The sequence below is a fragment of the Falco rusticolus genome, chromosome 12, assembly GCF_015220075.1.
Source record: "Falco rusticolus isolate bFalRus1 chromosome 12, bFalRus1.pri, whole genome shotgun sequence".
Classification (NCBI taxonomy): Eukaryota; Metazoa; Chordata; class Aves; order Falconiformes; family Falconidae; genus Falco; species Falco rusticolus.
Genome location: NC_051198.1, coordinates 5,014,856 through 5,033,023, shown reverse-complemented (window position 1 = coordinate 5,033,023; position 18,168 = coordinate 5,014,856). Strand labels below are relative to the sequence as shown.

Here is an 18,168-nt window from a genome sequence, read left to right as displayed (position 1 = left end):
TGTGGAATTCATTCTGCTGCTGGAGAGGCCCAGACCACCAATCTGCACTCTATACTTCAAATAAAGATGTAAATACAGGAGGAAGTCTGGAGGAGAGCACCAGGACTGATAAGAGGTTTCAAAAAACATGACCTGTGTGGAATTTTTTTTTAATTGGATTTGTTTAGTCTAGAAAAGACTGAGAACAGCTATGAGAGAATTCACATGTGAAGACAGTAGCTAAAAGGGGTATGGTAAAAGGGTACAGTGACCACTGGGTCTACTTGCATGGGAAAGGACAAGATCTAGTTGGCTTTATTTGCAGCAAAACAGAGGAGGTGAGAGTTTAGGAGAACTCTTTCCGTAAAGAGAGGGAAATGCTGGAACTGAGGGTGCAGAGAGGCTTTAGGATCTCTAGCTCTGGGAGCTTCCAAGAGTTTAAACTAATGTAGAACAGGAGTGGCGTAGGCACAGGAAGATGCAGGAGGGTCTCTGCATATCTATGTGTGCTTGCTTAAATCCATTCTTCGGGGTTTATTGCTTTGGTGGCAGTAGCAAAAGGCATCTTGGACTCAAGTTTGGTTGCTAAAATGGAAAAAATGCTGATAGGTGGGTACATTTGCACAGAGAATGTTGATAAGACAGGAAAAATGATATTGTCAGAAACAAGCCAGAAGTTTTAGATGTTATGCTTCAGAAAAGTATATTTATGGAAAATGGGTCCCTTGGCAAAGCAGTCTTTCATTAAACAGGAGATTTAGATGGAAAAATGTGCAATGAGCTCTGTAGATTAGCAGCCCAGCAAAATCCCAAGACCTCCGAGGTGTAATTACTGATCCTGGAAATGGTTGCTTTTCACCATTCGGGATTAAGCAGAGATAACACAACATCTCTGTATGCAACGGAAAGATGGGTAAAGAGATTGTCAGGGGAGCCTGAGAGCAGCTTCACCTGCAAAAAAAGGCAATACAAGAATAAGTTATTCAGAAAGACTCTGCAATAACTTGCCAAATTAAGAGGGAAATGGTATCTCTCGCAAAGTCAAGGAAGGACTGCGGTTAAGGGATGAGAGTCAGAAACCCAGCATTCAAAAACTGCTAGTTCTCACAAAGCCTGCACTTATATGTATTCAATCCAGGAAACTGGTTAGTGGGATGTGAAACTACCATATGTTTTTGCAGATGCTACAAGTATGCGTGCTGTCCTTATGTATATATGCTTTATCCCCACTTTTGAAAATGGGTCAAAGCCTTCCAGTGCTCCAGGAGGAAAACTCTTGAGAATTTACAGATCTAAGATGCTGTGATTAATGTTTCTGGACAGCAATTTCACTTTCCCCTATTGAGCCTTGGAAAAACAGAGGAGAGTGCAACAGGAGATCCACACCAAAGATCAAGGCAGACACATCTGCCTGGCTGTCAGATTTCACGCCAACAAATTGGAAGAAAATTAAAAAACCAAAGCCAGATCTGGTCTTTGCTCTGGGAGTGCAAAGTCTGAAAGGCTCCTACACACATAGTTGTGCTTGGCATAAAACCACCAGGGAAACTCCTGTGTTTCTCTGTTTTTGCCATCCCTTTAAAAGAAACATGTCAATTAAATATGAAGGAATGAGATCTTCCTGTTAAAACTGTTGTTAGTTTGTGTCACTTCAGTTAAGAGGAGGTTGCAATGTGCAACCTCTGCCCACCACCGCTCAACGGCTGTCCTTCCAAACGCTTCAGGTTGCAGGCTGGCATCTTAAATCAACAGTCCTGCAAGTGTGGGAGACGGGACCATAAATGCTCAAAAGCAGGGCTTCTTTCCTCCAAAGCCCCGGGGAGATCTGCACCCTGGGACTCCATCCTTCTGTCAGGCGTGGAGGATGAGCTACCCTCATCATCATGTTGCTCTTAACTTTAATTTCCAGCACAAATAGCCCCAAACCACTCCGGAGTGGGGGCAATGTGACACTGCCAGATGATTACACATTGCCTCTTAATACAAAGCCAGTTGTGTTTGTGCTCCATTACTCAGTTCCAAATTACAAGCCTTATCTCACAGGAAGCTTGAGATGCCTCTATAGTTTCAGAAACCTCATGGTAAAAGGGTCAGTTTTTAAATACAGTGTTTTCCAGAAAGACTATCTTAAAAACATAGTGCTTTTCAAATCCTCTGCGTCCTTTAATGCTACTTTCAGGTTGTTTTTTTTTCAAATTAAACATTAGGCTCAGCAACACGCATGAGATGTTAGATTAAAGGGACACGGCTTGGGTTTTCCGTGTCCGTCCAGAAATAGCTATTCCCTGGGTGGGCCAGGTGAAGTCGAGCAAGGTTATTGTCGCACAACTTCCCCAGCTTTCTGGGTAGAGGAGAGAGAGATTTGACTGGCTGCTTGCAGAAAAATCTGGCCAAAAGCATTGGGCCACATCCTTTGTGGAGGTAAATCAACATCGTCTGAGTGGCATTTCTGGAACCGTGACTATTTTCATCAGGATCAGGCCTTTTACATATGGTGAGGAAGTGGTAAAGATCACAAAGGGAGGGAAAGATATACATACATGGCAATAATTGCAAAAAGCTATGGGGTTTTCCTATGTAGGTGGTGTCATTTTCTCTAAAGAATTCAAGCGTGGCTTTCCCAGCACTCTTTCCCTTTAAGGAGACATGCTGAGCAGTGCCTCCCGATAAGACAACAAGCCCAGATGCCCAGAGGAAGAACCCTGTTGTTGTGAAGACACAGGCCCGAAAGGCAGAGTGTCTGGATTTTATTTGCAGCTCTGCCACAAACTTCCTGGATGATCGTAGCCAAGTTAACCAGGTCCAATTTTTTCAAGCAGCATCTGTGCCCGTTCTGCATATGCATGAAGCGTACATTCGCCGTTCGGGGCTTTGCACAAAAGTCCAAGAAATGCAAAGCTGCAAAGAAACACTGCTGCCTACGCACTGCCCTGTTTTCCCCAGGCAAAGGGTGATGATCTGGTGAAGCCACTGGATCCCTGCCAGCAGGGATTCGGATCCAGAAACAGGCAAGTGCATCGATCAAAGCCCACCTTGCCCGATGGCCCATCACTGGCAGACAGCAGAAGTAGGTGCCTAGGAAGGAAAGCAAAATCAGGGGGAGCAGAGCTGGACTTCCAGAGCTAGGAGTGGTTTGTATAAACTTAGCAACCCTCAAAGGATTTCCAAACCTGGGAGCATGAGTAGTCCAGGACAAGCTGTCAGGGCACCCTGGGATTGTCAGCTTCTTTGGAGCGGGACTCACTTCTTTAGCTCTACGTCAGACTTACTGGGTCACACGGGGCTTTTGTAGCCTTTCCATCTCTGTGTCAGCTCCCTGCCTCTCACAAGGAAGTGATGCCGCCTGCCAGGGAGTTGAGGCTAAATGCACTGATGTTTCCTCATGCTTGGAAGGGAAGAGAAGTTTGGAGACAATTATTGTTGTGATGTATAGGAGCTTTGCCAGTACAGTGCCCTGTAATAACAGCTACTCTTCCTTCAGATCATTAAGTTACCAATTTCTTAGTACTCTTGCTCATGACAAGTAGATCTTGAGTTTGAAGAGATGCCTGCCTTCTTTTTCCTTTTCCCTGACTTACAAAATATATTTTGGAGATTTTCTTTCTTTATGGCAGTGTATCCAGATATCCCTGTTCAAATTGTCATCTTCCAGATCTTGCCTCAAAGGAGCCGTAAGGCTCTAAGGAGATAACCAACACATTTGTGCCCTATCTCCATGGCTCAGTGAGAAATGAAGCATGAGGAAATGCTCTCAGGGGCCCTACAGATGATGAAACTGATTTAGAATAAAGAAAGGTCCATCTGCTTTCAGAGACAGTCTCACATCTGCTTTTTCCATGCCCCATGAGCAAGCTACACCCTGGAAGCCGCAGAGCTGAGTTAGAGTGGTGGTGGGTTGACCTTTCACCCCAACTTGTTGGTGGGGTTCGTACATCTGGGCTCAGGAGGGTATTAACGTGGCTACACAGCTTCCATCTGGAGATGGCTTTTGTCCAGTTGGCTGAGAAGGGGGCTGGATTGACAGGCAGCTGCTTGCATTGGCCAGTGCAGACATGCCCAGATTCTCCTAAGGTGCTTCTGGAGGGTACGCAGATATTACAGTGATGAGGGCAGTCTGAGAACCTGTTTAGACCAGAATACGGGTTTCAGTGGCAGTTTTCTGGCTGATTAGTTGGGTGACTTTGTGCAAGTCTCAACTTGCTGTTGCCCTATCCAATAAATGGGAATAGCAGCATTTGTCTCCCTTTGTAAAACACTTTGAGGTCTACGGATAATCCTCCTCCTTTTTCCCACCCCTGATTATGGGACCAAGTGGAATCTTACGACACGTTGAGTTTCTGTGGTCTAGTGTTTGCCAAGTATTTGAAAATGACTCTTTGGCTTGAGTTTACAATGTCTGTGACTGCCACGTGATTTTTAATGGAAGCTCCTAGTTGAAATCAGGTCACTATACAACTGAAAATGCATGAGATTAGGAAAGAAACTGAAGTAGTCATCAGGAGTATGCAGCCCCATGATGACCTAAGTGTCCTGCCTCGGGCACCCTGCAAGCAGTAACCACACACATCAATAATCTTGTCAATAACCTACAACATTTTGTGGTTCAAGGTCTGCAAACATTTAAGAGTGGAAAACTCTACACAAAGAGAAGATTCTTGATTCTTGACCACCCCACTGCTCTCTCCATCACCCAACAAGCTGTGCATGCAGGAGACAGAGCTAGAGAAATGCATCTCTGTCGGGCATTCGGAGATGGCCTCACAACATAATGTTCAACATTTTGAATTCAAGGACCTTGTGCTGCTGTGGTCAACTGATATTTTAGGACACAGTTTCTTCTTTCCCTGGATTTTCCTTGGCCAGGGATGTTTTATCCCATGCTGGATATAAGTCCATTCTTAGATCTCATCCCTAACAGGTAGCAAAGAGGTGTGTTACTGAGGTTATGCTATTTTTTACAATGAGCTGAAAGAAAACCTAAAGCATTATAAGCAAACCCTACAAGTGACTTGGCAACTGAAGAGCAGAGTAAATAGTTAAGAAAATAGGTCACTGGTATACAGAGATCTTCCCGAAGAACATTGCAGGGCTGTACAAGCTTTGAAGAGCCAGGAAACCAGCAGAGATTTGTATCAGGCAGCGTGATCTAATGAGCTTACAGAAGAGAGGCTAAGGGATGGCTTGATCACAATCTGCAAGTACTCACAAGAGGAAGACAAAGGTGGAAATGAGGCAGATGTATCTCATGGCTGAAACTTAAAGCTGAGCATTTATTTGGGGGTAGGGGACAAGGGGACTGGGACAGGGATGGGGGATGGACAGGAGCAGCAGCTAACTTCAGAGTAATGCTCCAAGGCTTCTGTAATAGCTCCTTGAGTCCCCAAGCTGCTGGAGGTGGATGTTTAAAAACATAAGCTGTAGTTCTAAGACGAATGATCTGGAGGGTGTCCGATGGCCTTTGCCATGTGAGGTAGTAGATTATTTGTGGTCTTCCCAAGCCCTGTAGTTTGTGAACTAGTGTTTTGGATTTCTTCAGCCACAGTAAGGTAAAAAGATGACTCCATCTTCACACCTTGCCAAGCTCGGAGCAGATGTAGTGAGAGTAAAAGCATTTGAGAGGGAAGAGTCTGGCTTGAGCTACCTCTTTTCTTGTCCTTTGCCTCTGCTGTGTCATTACAGGATGACAACATCAGAGTCACCTGCTAGCGTTTCTCCCTTTAAATCAGAAAAAAACCCAAGTAACACAGAAAGAGCCCATCAATGAGCACAAATTAAAAAAAGGCTGCTCTACATGCTGCTGCTGTTATCTGGAGCAGCGCTCAAGGTCTGCTTCTTGGACCATGGGTGTGAAGGACTCAGCACCTGGCTGGACTGGACCCAGTGGCTGTGTATTTCATGAGTCCTATCAGATATGATCTGTCCATACACAAGCCATGTTTTACTTATAAAGTAAATTACATTACATGGGCTATAATGTACATTTTCAAAGGGGACCCACCTTAAAAACATTTTGTTTAATAAAATAACTTAATTAGAAGAGAGCTTCTGGCTGATGTGGTTGAGGCTGTGATAATTTTTCCTTCTCAAATCATTTTCTTTGTTTATTATACTTAATTATAGTGTAATTATGTATCCATCCTCTAGGCAAATTATGCAATCAGAAAATGTGAGTGGTTCATTTGCCACTGCTGTTGGGACCAGTGTTTACATCCCTAGTATAAAATATGAGCATCATTTCTATTATTTATAGTATATATGTATATGCATATATATAAAAGATGTTTCACCCAGAATGAAGAATCGGTGTAAATATTTTATTGGCAGTCATTTTTGCATCATCTACCATATTCGTTTGTGGCCTACTAATAATGAAACCATCCAAAGCCCAGATATTTTCTTGAGCCCAAATCTTAACACAACTGAGGAACGTGAAGTTCCGCAAATCAGCTTTAATTTTGGCGGAAGGATTATTATTACTTTTAAGAGCTTTTCTTGCATTTCACTTGCTAGTACTCTGAAAGAGTTCTGGCCAGAATTTCTTAGCACGAGAGAGAAGGGAACCCCGCGGTATTCAGTTACAAGGTGTAGATATTTGTTCAAGTCATGGGTTCAGACTAATCTTTTTTCTCCCATGTGCTTCATGAACTTGCTAGCCATGGCGGCACTGACTTTTAAAGGCGAGGCTATTCTCCCTCATTTTTCTTGATGGGAGTTGACAGATCGTGTTTGAACATAGAGAAAGATGAAGCCAAATGTCCAAATCTTGAAAACCCATTTGAGACTGATGTTTTCTCCTTCTTCGGCCAGCTCTCAGCATGAATACAAACCGGATTCCCGCGTGGCAGTTTCAGCTTCTCTTCTTGTGCTTATTTTGCAGAGATGAGGCCGCTTGCACTGACGGAGCAGGTGGGGAAGAAGACGCATCTGTTGGCATCAAGCGCCTGTGTTTATTACAGCTGGCAAAGAGGTGAGCTATCCATGCAGAATGGCAAGCCTACCTAACTGTCACCCGGCCAGCCCTGCAGCTGATGGAAATCTGGATAGCTATTTGATCTACCTCATTTTCCCCCCACCGGGGAGCTGGCCCTGCCTTTCACAGTGTCGCTCATCTGCATAGTGCTCTCCACCGATGTCTTGCAAACAGGTCTTTGCAGGAAATAAAAGGCCTCAGTGTGGTCTAGCTTCTGCCGCGTTCCCTGCAGGCGGGCTGCTATTTTTATGAAGAGCCAACATTTCTCAGCCACATAGGCAGAACTGAATTTTGCCACACCGCAGCTGGAGGGCCAGGACTTGCCTGGGGAGCGGTGGGGAGGCTTGGGTAGAGCTGGGGTGGCACAGCTGGGTGGGGGGAGCCAGCAGTGTGGCACCTGGGGAGGTGGGCAATGGAAGAGCCGGGAGTGGTGGTCCCCCAGATGAAGTCAGCAACCCAAGGGAGGAGAAATAAGATGATTCCCAATTGTCCTCGCCAGCCCTGCAGCTCCCTCATGCAGACAGTGGCCTCAAACAGCCTTTCCCTCTCCCCACGCTCAAAATGCAACCACTGCCCCGTTCCTCCCTCTCCCTGAGAAGGAAGCTGTCAGTTGTGGTCTCTGAGGGAAAGGTGCTACCCCAGCCAGCCGGGACGAAGCTATGGAGCGGAGAATCAAAGCCCAGATCCAGGCAGATACTTTGTGGTAATCTAAGAGCCAATAAAAATCTGGGGAGATTTTTCAAAGGAGCCAGCAAATACTCCCAGGTCGGTGCTGTTGCCCCATCCTGACCTGCTGACCCCCCCGGGGGGCTGTGTGTTTGTTCACACACGCAGGTAAGGCCACAGCAGCCAGACGAGGGTGGAAATAGCCAAGCTGCTGGTCTGCAGCGTTGGCTGTAAAGTCCTCACACGCAGCAGATGGGATGAGATGTGCCAACAGCCCCAAGTCTGCAAGCAGGCAGTAGCTCCATGGGATGCTGGAGGACCACAAGACCAGGCACTGACTCAGTCCACGGCAAGTAGGCATCTCCCCAGAGCGGGGTGAGATGGGAGTAGTAGGTATGTAAGATGTTTTTGTTTTTTCCTGATGTTATCCCCATTTTCCCAGGTCCCAGCTTCAGACAGCCGTCTGCCATCTGCTTTGGCCAGACACCGAGACGCTAGCAATTGGCTGCCGTTACTGTCATGAGCAAAGGTACAGTGCCATCAATTGTCTGAACTTCATCAGCCTTTTCCCGCGGTGATTTTGCATGGTGTGAAATAGGCTGGGACTCAGCGAGCGGCGCTGGGGCTGATCGGCCCACTGCCAGAGGAGGATTTGTCCATTATAGTCTCACTTGCTCTTTGGGTGTGGCCTGAAAGGGAGGGTTTGAGCCAATATTTGTTGGGATTTTTCCACACTTCGTTATGAAACCCATGCCTTGAATTTTGGAGTATATGCCTTAAAAAGCAGTATTACAAGTGCCTAGTTCCAAGATAACACTTGTCACCTGTTGGTTTGAAACCGCTATAGAATGAGTGCTGTACTTAACTAGATTTGAGTGATGGGGAAGCTGTGATGCAATTTACCTGAGGTCAGGCAGTGGTCTGAAGGAAGGACTTGGAGCAGGAGTCAGACTGCTGAGTCCCCGAGCAGTATGCCAGGTGCAGGCAGGGCTCCTCCATCCTTTCTGTCCTTTCCTGGTTTTGTTTCCCCTTGCATTCCTAGGGAAAAATGAAACAAGGGAAAATTAAATGTGGATTATAAGCTCCAGCATCTGTGCTAGTGAAACCTGCAGCCAAGTGAAAGCTGGCTGAGTTTGGTCCTGTGTTGGCCACTGATTCTTAAAGAACTTCTTATCACAGAGTGAACTGCTGCAGAAATGAGCCCAAGAGCTGACAGCCCACAGCTCTGAGTGAGAACAAGGGCCACCATTCCTATTCTGAGATTTAATCAGTTGAAACTCAGTTGTCAAAAAGCCGTAAGGGAAGCCTGGTATATTTTTATACCTTGCACTGTTTCCAGTGAAAGCTGCATCTGAGAGAAGATGTGGGTGTGAGATCTATCTGATACCCTTTCTAAAACCTTCAGATGATCAAAAAACGCACAAATCAAAGCCATGAGTGGCTTGGTTATTTTATGTATGGATCAATGCCATTATCAGTGAAATTAGGTCCATGCCTCCCGCCTGTCGATGGATTTGCACAGTGGGCAGGAAGGAGGCCAATCTAGCAAGGCTTGTCAGAGAAATTTTTGTTCCTATACGTGCTCTCAATAGGTGTTGATGCTGTGCTCAGGAGCCCTGCTCATGGACTAGGACTATTGTGAAAAATAACTGTACAGTCATGAAGTGGAGAAAATAATCTCATCCCCACCCTCAGGATGGGTATGTCTGTGCTGCAGACAGACTGGAGATTGGGAGGGCTCCCAGCCAGCCAGCAGTGGAGGCCCCCTGGAAGCCTCAGCCCCACAAATATGGTCCAGCACTGCTTCAGCACACCCTGAGCTTTACATTCCCAGGGAAGCATTGCACCGATATCTGAACTGTCGGAAGTTAAAGCCAGCAGAAGTAGGCTTCCATTCACACCTTCAGTTTTCATGTTGACATGCCATAATGACATGAGGCAGCAGATGGATGCAGACCAGGAAGAACTTTAGGACATACTAGGCAACAGGGATCAGTCCCTTTAGCTCACACCCCCCCACCATTACTCCAGCTGAGGGATTACAAGTCAGTGTCCACAGCTACAAAGGACCAAACTGAAAGCTTCTCCTAAGTGAGAAATAAAATGGGCTTTGCCCAGGTTTATTTTATGTAAACCTCCACCTCCTTCACGGTCTGCAAAACCTAAACCCTGCTGTTACAAATTACTGCTCCAGTTCCGGCTGGGTTCACAGTCTTTCTGCTCCCTCTCAGAGGCAGAGCTGACACCTTTCACCTCTGGAGAAGGGCTGAACGACAGGCATCCAGCTAAAATCCCATGTTACCAGCTAGAAGTAAAACATGCTTTTCAATCAGCTATGGGACATGTTTCCTGAATGCTCTGGTATCTCCGGTCCCCTCTACTTTGTGAAACTATTACTTTGCATAATAGAAGGGAGAGACGCTTCGACCATCTGGTAGGCAACGCCATGTATAATTTAGGTTGCTTCACTCACTCTCTCGTCAACAACAGGAACATAGCTTCCTTCTTGTTTGCCTTGATCACTTAGCCCTTTGCTAGAAATGCAAGGTCAAAAGCAGCTGTGGGGGAGTAAACTGTATGCTGCACTGGGTTGCAGAGCTTTGAGGGACGCCTCTGCTTGTGGGTGAGATCCCTTCACAACCAGGTCACTTCTGACTCTGCGTGAGCAAAGGGTTAAAGAACTCAGTAACTCCCAGTCAGGAGAGGACAGCTGGTATCATCATATATGCAAATGCCCCTTTCCCCTCCCAGGGGAACCTGGGTCCCCTCCAGCAAAGCCTGGGGACTGGGATCACATTGTCTGAGGAATCGCCACCAAAGTCACTGTCACTGTGGTCAGCTAAGCAGCCCCCCGCATACAGCCAGCAGGGCTATTGTGAGGGAGTTGACCAAGTCCACTAGTGTCCAGCATGGAGAGAGCTCCTGGAGCTGGGGCAAGAGCTACGTCATCCCCAAGAAGGGACCCCTTATCTCAGGGACAAAGCCACCTTTTCATCCCCGTTGGTGGTTTTCTTAGACAGAAACCTGCATGCACCAGGGAAACTACCATTTGCTGCTTTCCTCTATGTCAAGAGGATCTTGGCCCTCACCAGACCTGCACTCCTGTTATTCCACTCGTGGCGGGCATAGGCAGGTGGTTAAGGCCCTGATGCTGAAGTTTATGGCTGAAATCAATGGGATTATTCATGAGTTCAGAGATAACCATGTGCTTTTATAGTTGGCTGGAATGGCGTCTCAAGCTGACGGCTGGGAGTCAAAAGCTCTGAGTCACAGGGTCCCTCCTCTCCTTCCTGTGTGACCAGTCTGTGTCTGCTTCCTTGCCTGCCGCATGAGGAAGATGACAGTTGCTTTTATCTGATGGTTACTTTCAAATGGCCCTAAAGGCCTTTCTTGGTCTGATGAAAATTCAGTAGAAGCTGGACTAGCGTGGAAGAGACAGGAGGACATTTAACTAATGAAAGCGCTGGAGCTCAGGAAGGCAATTACATCCTTTCCTCATTCCCACACAGGTTACTTGGTGATTCCTGCAGGATCTTCCACGGGCAGGGAGGAGTGGGAGGCCATGAGAAAGCTGAAACAGGGCCCTCTGAGCGAGTGGAAGGCTTACGTAGGGTGGTGGTTTGGGTGCTCGTCACAGCAGATTGTTATGCTAGCAGGTTCCCAAAGGTAGTTACAGCTTAAAAAAGTCCCCATTCAGTTAAAACCCATGACCTTGATATTGCAAACCTCTTCTTCACATACGTGCTTTGTAAAACAAAAACATGCACAAAAACTAGAGAGAAAGATAAAAACACGGGCCACTTGCATACATTTTTGGCCCCAGCATACAGTAAGTCCCTAGGATAGTGACTGAGAGGACTTTCCGCATTTGGCATGTTTGCCTCTGAATAAAAGATGACTTTAGATAGAGACTCCCATCAATTCTCCTATGGTTCCTTCCCAGTGTCAGTCAGTTCATTCAGGGATTTCTCTCCCCACGGACTGGGCAGAGCCAGCAAGGCAGCATTGGCTGGCAGCACACAGTCAGTGCCGAGTTTTAGGAGGGACGAGCAATGCAAACTGCCCAGGATGCGCAAGGCTGAATGGATCAGTGGCTGATGGACTGACTGCAAGGCTGGTGCCTTTGCTTTGTTGCATTGTCCCTTTGGCACCATTCCTGGGAGGAGAAGTTGCTCGTGCCACCCTGCTTCACTGCACCCACGGTTTGCGGGGGGGGAGGCTGGCTTTGACATGCCTTTAAGACAGGCTAGTCTACACCTCCCTGGTGGTTAACAAGTCAAATAGGATCATCTGCTTGGCTAGTGTGAGAAGCCCTGTGCGGTGCGGTGTACAGCTGCTGGATCCATGTGAATATGCAGGCTGAAACCCTGCAGAGGAACTGTGGGTGTCCGCCCAGCTGCCCTGTGCTTTTGCAGGCATTTGTGAATACAATTGCTCTCACTTTCCATTGATAGAAATCAAAAAGCAATTAAGAATCAAGCTCCTCAAATTGATAGGTGTCCTGAATTTGAAACATTTTTCATTCTTTGGCTGGTATCACTGCGTAGATTAGATTATTTTTTTAAAGAGAAGATTAAAATAAACAGTATTTATGGTTTAATTATTTGAATGACTAAGAAGCTCCAGCTTTATTTTAACTTCACAGAGGACAGGGAGATGTTTTTAATGATATGTTTTACTCACATAGCATCTTTCATCCAAGGATCTCAATCTGCTTTTCAAATAATTAATTAATCCTTGTACCTCTCCATGAGACAGTTACTATCTCTGATATTACTGATGGGTAAACAAAGGCACAAAGACGTCAAGGCACAAACTGTTTTCCAAATATTAATTAACTAATTCTCACACTACTCTGTGAGACTGTTACTATCTCTGCTATTACCAATGGGTAAACTAAGGCACAAATATGCAAGCAACTCGCCCGAGGCTGTGCAGGTGAGTCAGTAGCAAAGCTGAGAATAGCGTATGACCACTATAAGTCTTAGCTAATTGTTTCTAGCAAGTACTATGCCATATTCCTGACAAGGAGCAATGCAAGCCCCTGAGTGAAGCACAGCTGAAACCAGCTGGGTCTATGAAAATATTTCCTCCTGTCTATCTTCATCCACTGGAGATCACATTTGCCCACATAAGTTCACAGCTTCTTTTGAACTCATCGCGACTGGTGGAAGCCAATGTAACTGTGATGAGAAATGGTTGGTTTCAAGTATCTGGGGAGTTTTGAGATGCTCCAGTAATGGTGGCTGACCATCAATTTTTCTAGTTTATCCCTGTATCAGTTCTGTGTGGCATTCTCAAGCCAGGAGAGCCCCAGACTTGGTACAGGGTGCCACACACAGAGTGATGCCATTGCTCCTCTCTCCTCCATCCAGGCCTGCAGCCTTGGAGCAAGCACGTGCCCCAGGGCAGCAGGGTGGGAGCGGGGCTGGCCCCAAGCGTACTAACACGAGCTGCTGTAAGCGTGTGTGTACTGCTGTTATTTATCCACCTTCCTCCTCTGGGACATGACAGGGTCCGAGTTTTAAAGGTCCATGCAAGAGCTCTCTGGAGGAACGTGGAGACCCCATGGGCCAGGGCCCCTCACTAGCCAGAAGCACCTTGCCTCCTTGCACAGTCCATCAGCTCAGACCTCAGCATGCATTTCTGCCACGGAGCAAGGGCTTTGTTCTCCCTATGAGGAACAGAAAAAGCAAGGAAGCTGAAGGCACCCTCTGCCCTCTGGAAAGGTCTCCCCTTTTCCATCCAGCTGTAGCGATTCTCTGTGCAGGCACCTGAACCCTCACCACGCGCACATCCCAGCTGAGCTGTTTCAAACATGGGCTTGGCCTCATCAAATGCACTCTCATTTCCACATGAAAGGGCTGGAGGAATATGAAGCCAGCTCATCTGTATTGATAAGAATTTGGCATTACTTTCCCCCACTTATCTAAGCTTTCTGTGTACATTAATCACAATGCAAAAACCAGGAGGGGGGATGCGTCTTCTCAGCTGTCTTTCCCTGAGCTCAGGCAATAATCTGGGATGTTTTTTTTGTGGCAGGGTGGGTTTTTTTGGTTGGTTGGGGTTTTTTTCCTAAACTTCCTTTTTCCAGTTCCACTCTGCTGGAGTCTGATTGCTCCCTCCCCTCTGCAATTTGGATGCCTCACTCTTCTTGTTACAGCTCTGATGCAAGCGCTCCACTGCCGTGTTTGCCAAACCTGGCATGAGTACCCACTGCTAGTCTAGACACCAGTCTAACTGTAGCACTAATGCTAGGGTTTAACAGACTGATCTCGGCATTTGTCATAGCTCTGCCCACGGTCATTGCTTTGATCTTTATCCTTGAAAACCACAGTCATTGACAAAGGTAAAATGAATTTCTGTCTTTGAAAGACTTTGATGGCATTCCCTTGTTTTGTTTTGTTTTGTTTTGTTTTGTTTTGTGTTGGGGTTTTTTTTTTCTCCTCTCCTTTGCTCTTCCAGCTGAACTTCATCATAAAGCTTCTGATTACAGCTGCAGCTCCAGCACCAGATAGAGTTCATGCTTTCTTGCTTTCTGCTGTATGGCTGTTTGAAAATCTAAGGGGGAAACCCTGGGACTCTTATCCTGAGACAAACTGCCAGTGAGTGTAATGTAAACTTTAATAGGAATCGGAGACAGACAGCCCTCGGGATTTGCTCTCGTACCTTCTTAAAAAACAAAACAAAACAAAACAAAATCATCTTGAATAGGGCCAAGTGCCAAAAGCAGGAGAGAATGAGAACTATTTGGTGTTAAATTTCTAGTTTGAAATCTGCAGTGTGCCAAGTACTACTGTTTGCCTTCGTGTAGTACCTAGAGGTTGAGCTGAGACAAGGGCCTTCTATTAGACGTTGTATAGACACGTTGTAAGAGATTGCCTCTGCCTGGAGGTGTTCATAATTTAAATAAGCATGATGAGCAAATCAGGTGCTACTAGCTCCATCTTCTAGATGGGGAAGTGAAGGCAAGGAGTCTACATGCCTTGTCCAAGGTCACACAGGGGACCTGAATTCATTGCAGGGCTCCAGGTTGCCTTCGTGGTGGTGATCATGTCATCTTTGCTGGTGAGCTGCTGGCTCCAAAAGCGATGGCTGGCCCATGGGTGTACAGCTAGATAGCGGTGCCTCGTTTGCAATGATTTATGACACTTTTCCCTCCTTTGAGTTGCAGGGCTTGGCTCACTAAGCGGGGCTGCTACAAATCTCTTAGCAGCTCAGCCTCTGCTGGAGAAAAAGTCAGCAGCTTTTGAGCCAGGCTTTTTTTTTCTCGTAAGGTTATAAAAGCCAATTGTGAGGTGTCTTATGCCCTTGAATTTACTGTAGGAAGCAGTCTACATGAGGGACCTTCAGTGAGGTACTTCCACCAACCTCGATGAATTTCAGTGAAAACAGAAGAGGGGGGTCCTTCTACTGAGCCTAGAATAAAAGCGGGAATTTAAAGAGCTTGAGTTTAATATCACACGCAGTGTAAAAGTAAATAAACTCGATAAGGGGAGGCTTTGATTATGGGATATAGACAGTGTGTTATTTGCATATCTGTAAAATTCTTCCAAGGACGGAGGGTGAAATCCAGGTTCATTGAAGTCAATGGGATTTTTGCCACAGATGGCTGTGGGGCCAAGCTCTCTCCCTCAACACTTGTGTGGGAGAGAGAAGTTATTGATGGTAGCAACTCTGAAAGCACCAACAGTGATGTCCTGTCCCAGCGCCCACCCAGAACAGCTTTCAGGATATCCAGCTCCTAGCTAGCAGAGACCATGTCACAAAATCACAGCATGGCCAGGGTTGGAAGGGAGCTCTGGAGCTCACCTGGTCCAACCCCCTAGAGCAGGTTCTCCCAGAGCAGGTTGCACAGTCAGGTCCAGGCGGGTTTTGAATGTCCCCAGGGAAGGAGACCCCACAGCCTCTCTGGGCAGCCTGTGCCAGCGCTCTCTCACCCCCCAGGGTAAAGAAGTTTTTCCTCTTACTCAGGTGGAACCTCCTGTGCTGCAGTTTGTGCCCGTTGCCCCTTGTCCTGTCGCTGGGCACCACTGAGAAGAGCCTGGCCCCATCCTCTTAACACTTGCTCTTAAGTTATCTGTAGACATTGAAGAGATCCCCTCTCATTCTCTTCTCCAGGATGAACAGGCGCAGCTCCCTCAGCCTTTCCTTATCAGGGAGATGCTCCAGTCCCCTCACCATCTTCATAGCCTCTGCTGGGCCCTCCTCAGCAGTTCCCTGTCTCTCTCAAACTGGGGAGCCTAGCACTAGACACAGCACTCCAGCCATGGCCTCACCAGGGCCGAGCGAAGGGGAGGATCCCTCCCTCAACCTGCTGGCCACGCGTTTCCATTTGACAAAAAGGGGGTTGAGAAACAAACAAACAAATCTGCCTTCAGAGTGGCTGGCTTAAAACTGGAGCTGGCTGAAAATTTTCCTGTTCTCATATATAAATATCACATAAACACATTTACACACACACACATAGTTAGCAACTGGAAAAATTTGTATATAGGTAGGTTGTATATTTTAGATAGAAATATGTATAAATTTTATGGGTATATACTCATGTAGATATGTATTCCAAACATCCATAAATTGTATTTTCCTGGTTTTTCCAAACGCTTCACCAGCTGGTTCACAGATGCCAAATGTTGACACAATATCTTAAATAGAAATGTTGACAGTTTCCCATGGAGAGTTTTCTGCAGTCTTAGAGAAGCTCTGTTCAACATTTCTGTTGAGATTTGAAGGAATTTGATTAACATTTTGCTGTTGCCCAGTCCTGACTACTCTGAGTTGAGCCAAGACTGGACGAGCACTTGATGAGTAAGGCTCTTTTGTTATTTACAGCCTCATCAAAACAATGAAGTAGCAGGAATCTCCTTGGAGACTAATGTATCACAGCATTCATCAAGATGATTTCCAAATCAAAGATGACTTCCAAGGAGCAGCAAGGGTGCAATTTTGGAGCCAATCAAGTCAATGGCAAAAATCCCAATTTCTGCACAATATTCTTAGTGAAGCCTCTGAAATTTTGGAGCTTCATATATTATGGCTAAAAGGTCCTGTCCAAATTCAGCATCTGTGTGCCTTACAGAGGCATGACCCTAAAAAGAAGTGATGAAAAATGCCTATTTTGAAAATAAATATCCCTGTTTATAGTGAGACCAATGGGAAAATGAAGAATTCAGTACTTAATACTGACACCTGCCACTTGCAAAATCTCTCCACTGCTAGAAACAAATATCTGTGAGCATTTGGAAAATTTTGGTCACTTTTTTTTTTTTCCTCATTTGCTTCCATTTCACCCACTGGTACATCTGTCCAATAACAGCACTGGCATTGCTAAATGTCATGAAGTGAAGCTGATGAAGTTTCTTCATGTACTAGTTCCAGGTGAGATGGCAACAGGAACAGCTGTAGTTCTTGACAAAACAAAACAAGACAAAAGAAGTATTTGCCAATGTTTTTGGATATAGTTGTTAGATCCCAGCCACAGTCACAGTACCCATAAATATTATAGTCCTTGAACTCTGATTTCCAAGTGCTTTGCTCCAGGTGCCCACCGGCTCTGAAAACCCAGCCGAGCTCTGGCTGCTGGGCTATAAACTCCTGGGCTTTGCTCAGCTCTTGGCACAATGACTGGGGGGGGTCCCACCAGTTCAATCAGGAGAGCATTTCAGGAGGGAAGGCAAGAGGTACATCCCATACGATGGATCCGCTGGTGGGAAAATGCCCCCATTGTAAATCACATGGTGCAGGTGACCACTTTGATCTTCATTGCAGTTGTCACAGCCTCCAGTAACATCAGTAGGAAGAGGTCAGTCCCCAGTGTGACAGAGCAGACGTGGAGGCTGGCAAACTACCCAGGGTAAGTATCGTAAATGCTTGAGTTAGCTTTTACTCTTCTCTGCATGCCTCTGTTGGAAACCAAGCTAGACAAATTCTTGGTCCCAATAAATACGGCAGTTATGACACTGTCATGTAAGGGAATCCAGTTCCCCAGAGAAAACCTCAGTCAGAATAGCCAACCCAAGATATTTATCACTTTACAATATGCTAATGCAAACAAACCCAATGCACACTACAATAAATCTATTACCGAGTCTTACTAGACCAAACTGGTATTCCCATGTGACTAATTTCAAGCTGGAAGGGGTTTGGTTTGCCTTTGGGGTGGGTTTTTTTTTTTCTATTAATGCCTTTTTGTGATGGAGAAGGCATTTTTCAACTGAATGAAAAATTTTGCGTCCAAAAATGTCCAGTTTCATTGAAAGATTTAGAGGTTTCAATAAGAAAAAACTAAGACCAGCAATTCAATTATTGCCTGAGTGAGAGATTTCTTCAATATTCCCCCTCTCCCCATCACCTCAAAAAAACATAGTAGTAAAATATTAATTGAAAGAACAAAATCCGTCCATGTCATCAACATTTTTAATGGGGACGAGCATTAGTCCCTGGCTATTTCCATCGTTTACTCTTTACGTTTAAATTCGGTTCTGAACCAGCTGTGACTGCCCTTGGTGGCTGCCCCACCTGGGACAGCAGTGCCCCAAAGCCAAGCAGGG

At 46.0% G+C, this 18,168-nt stretch overlaps 1 long non-coding RNA gene across 1 annotated transcript in view; it reads left to right on the top strand.

The window, feature by feature from the left end:
• The window catches only part of LOC119156360, a 366,829-nt gene that overhangs the window by 338,283 nt on the left and 10,378 nt on the right, over positions 1 to 18,168 (top strand). The window contains exons 9-12 of the long non-coding RNA XR_005107087.1: positions 6,857 to 6,946; positions 7,784 to 7,968; positions 8,058 to 8,144; positions 17,387 to 17,471. This is a non-coding gene — a long non-coding RNA (uncharacterized LOC119156360). The remainder of the gene's footprint in view (positions 1 to 6,856; positions 6,947 to 7,783; positions 7,969 to 8,057; positions 8,145 to 17,386; positions 17,472 to 18,168) is intronic.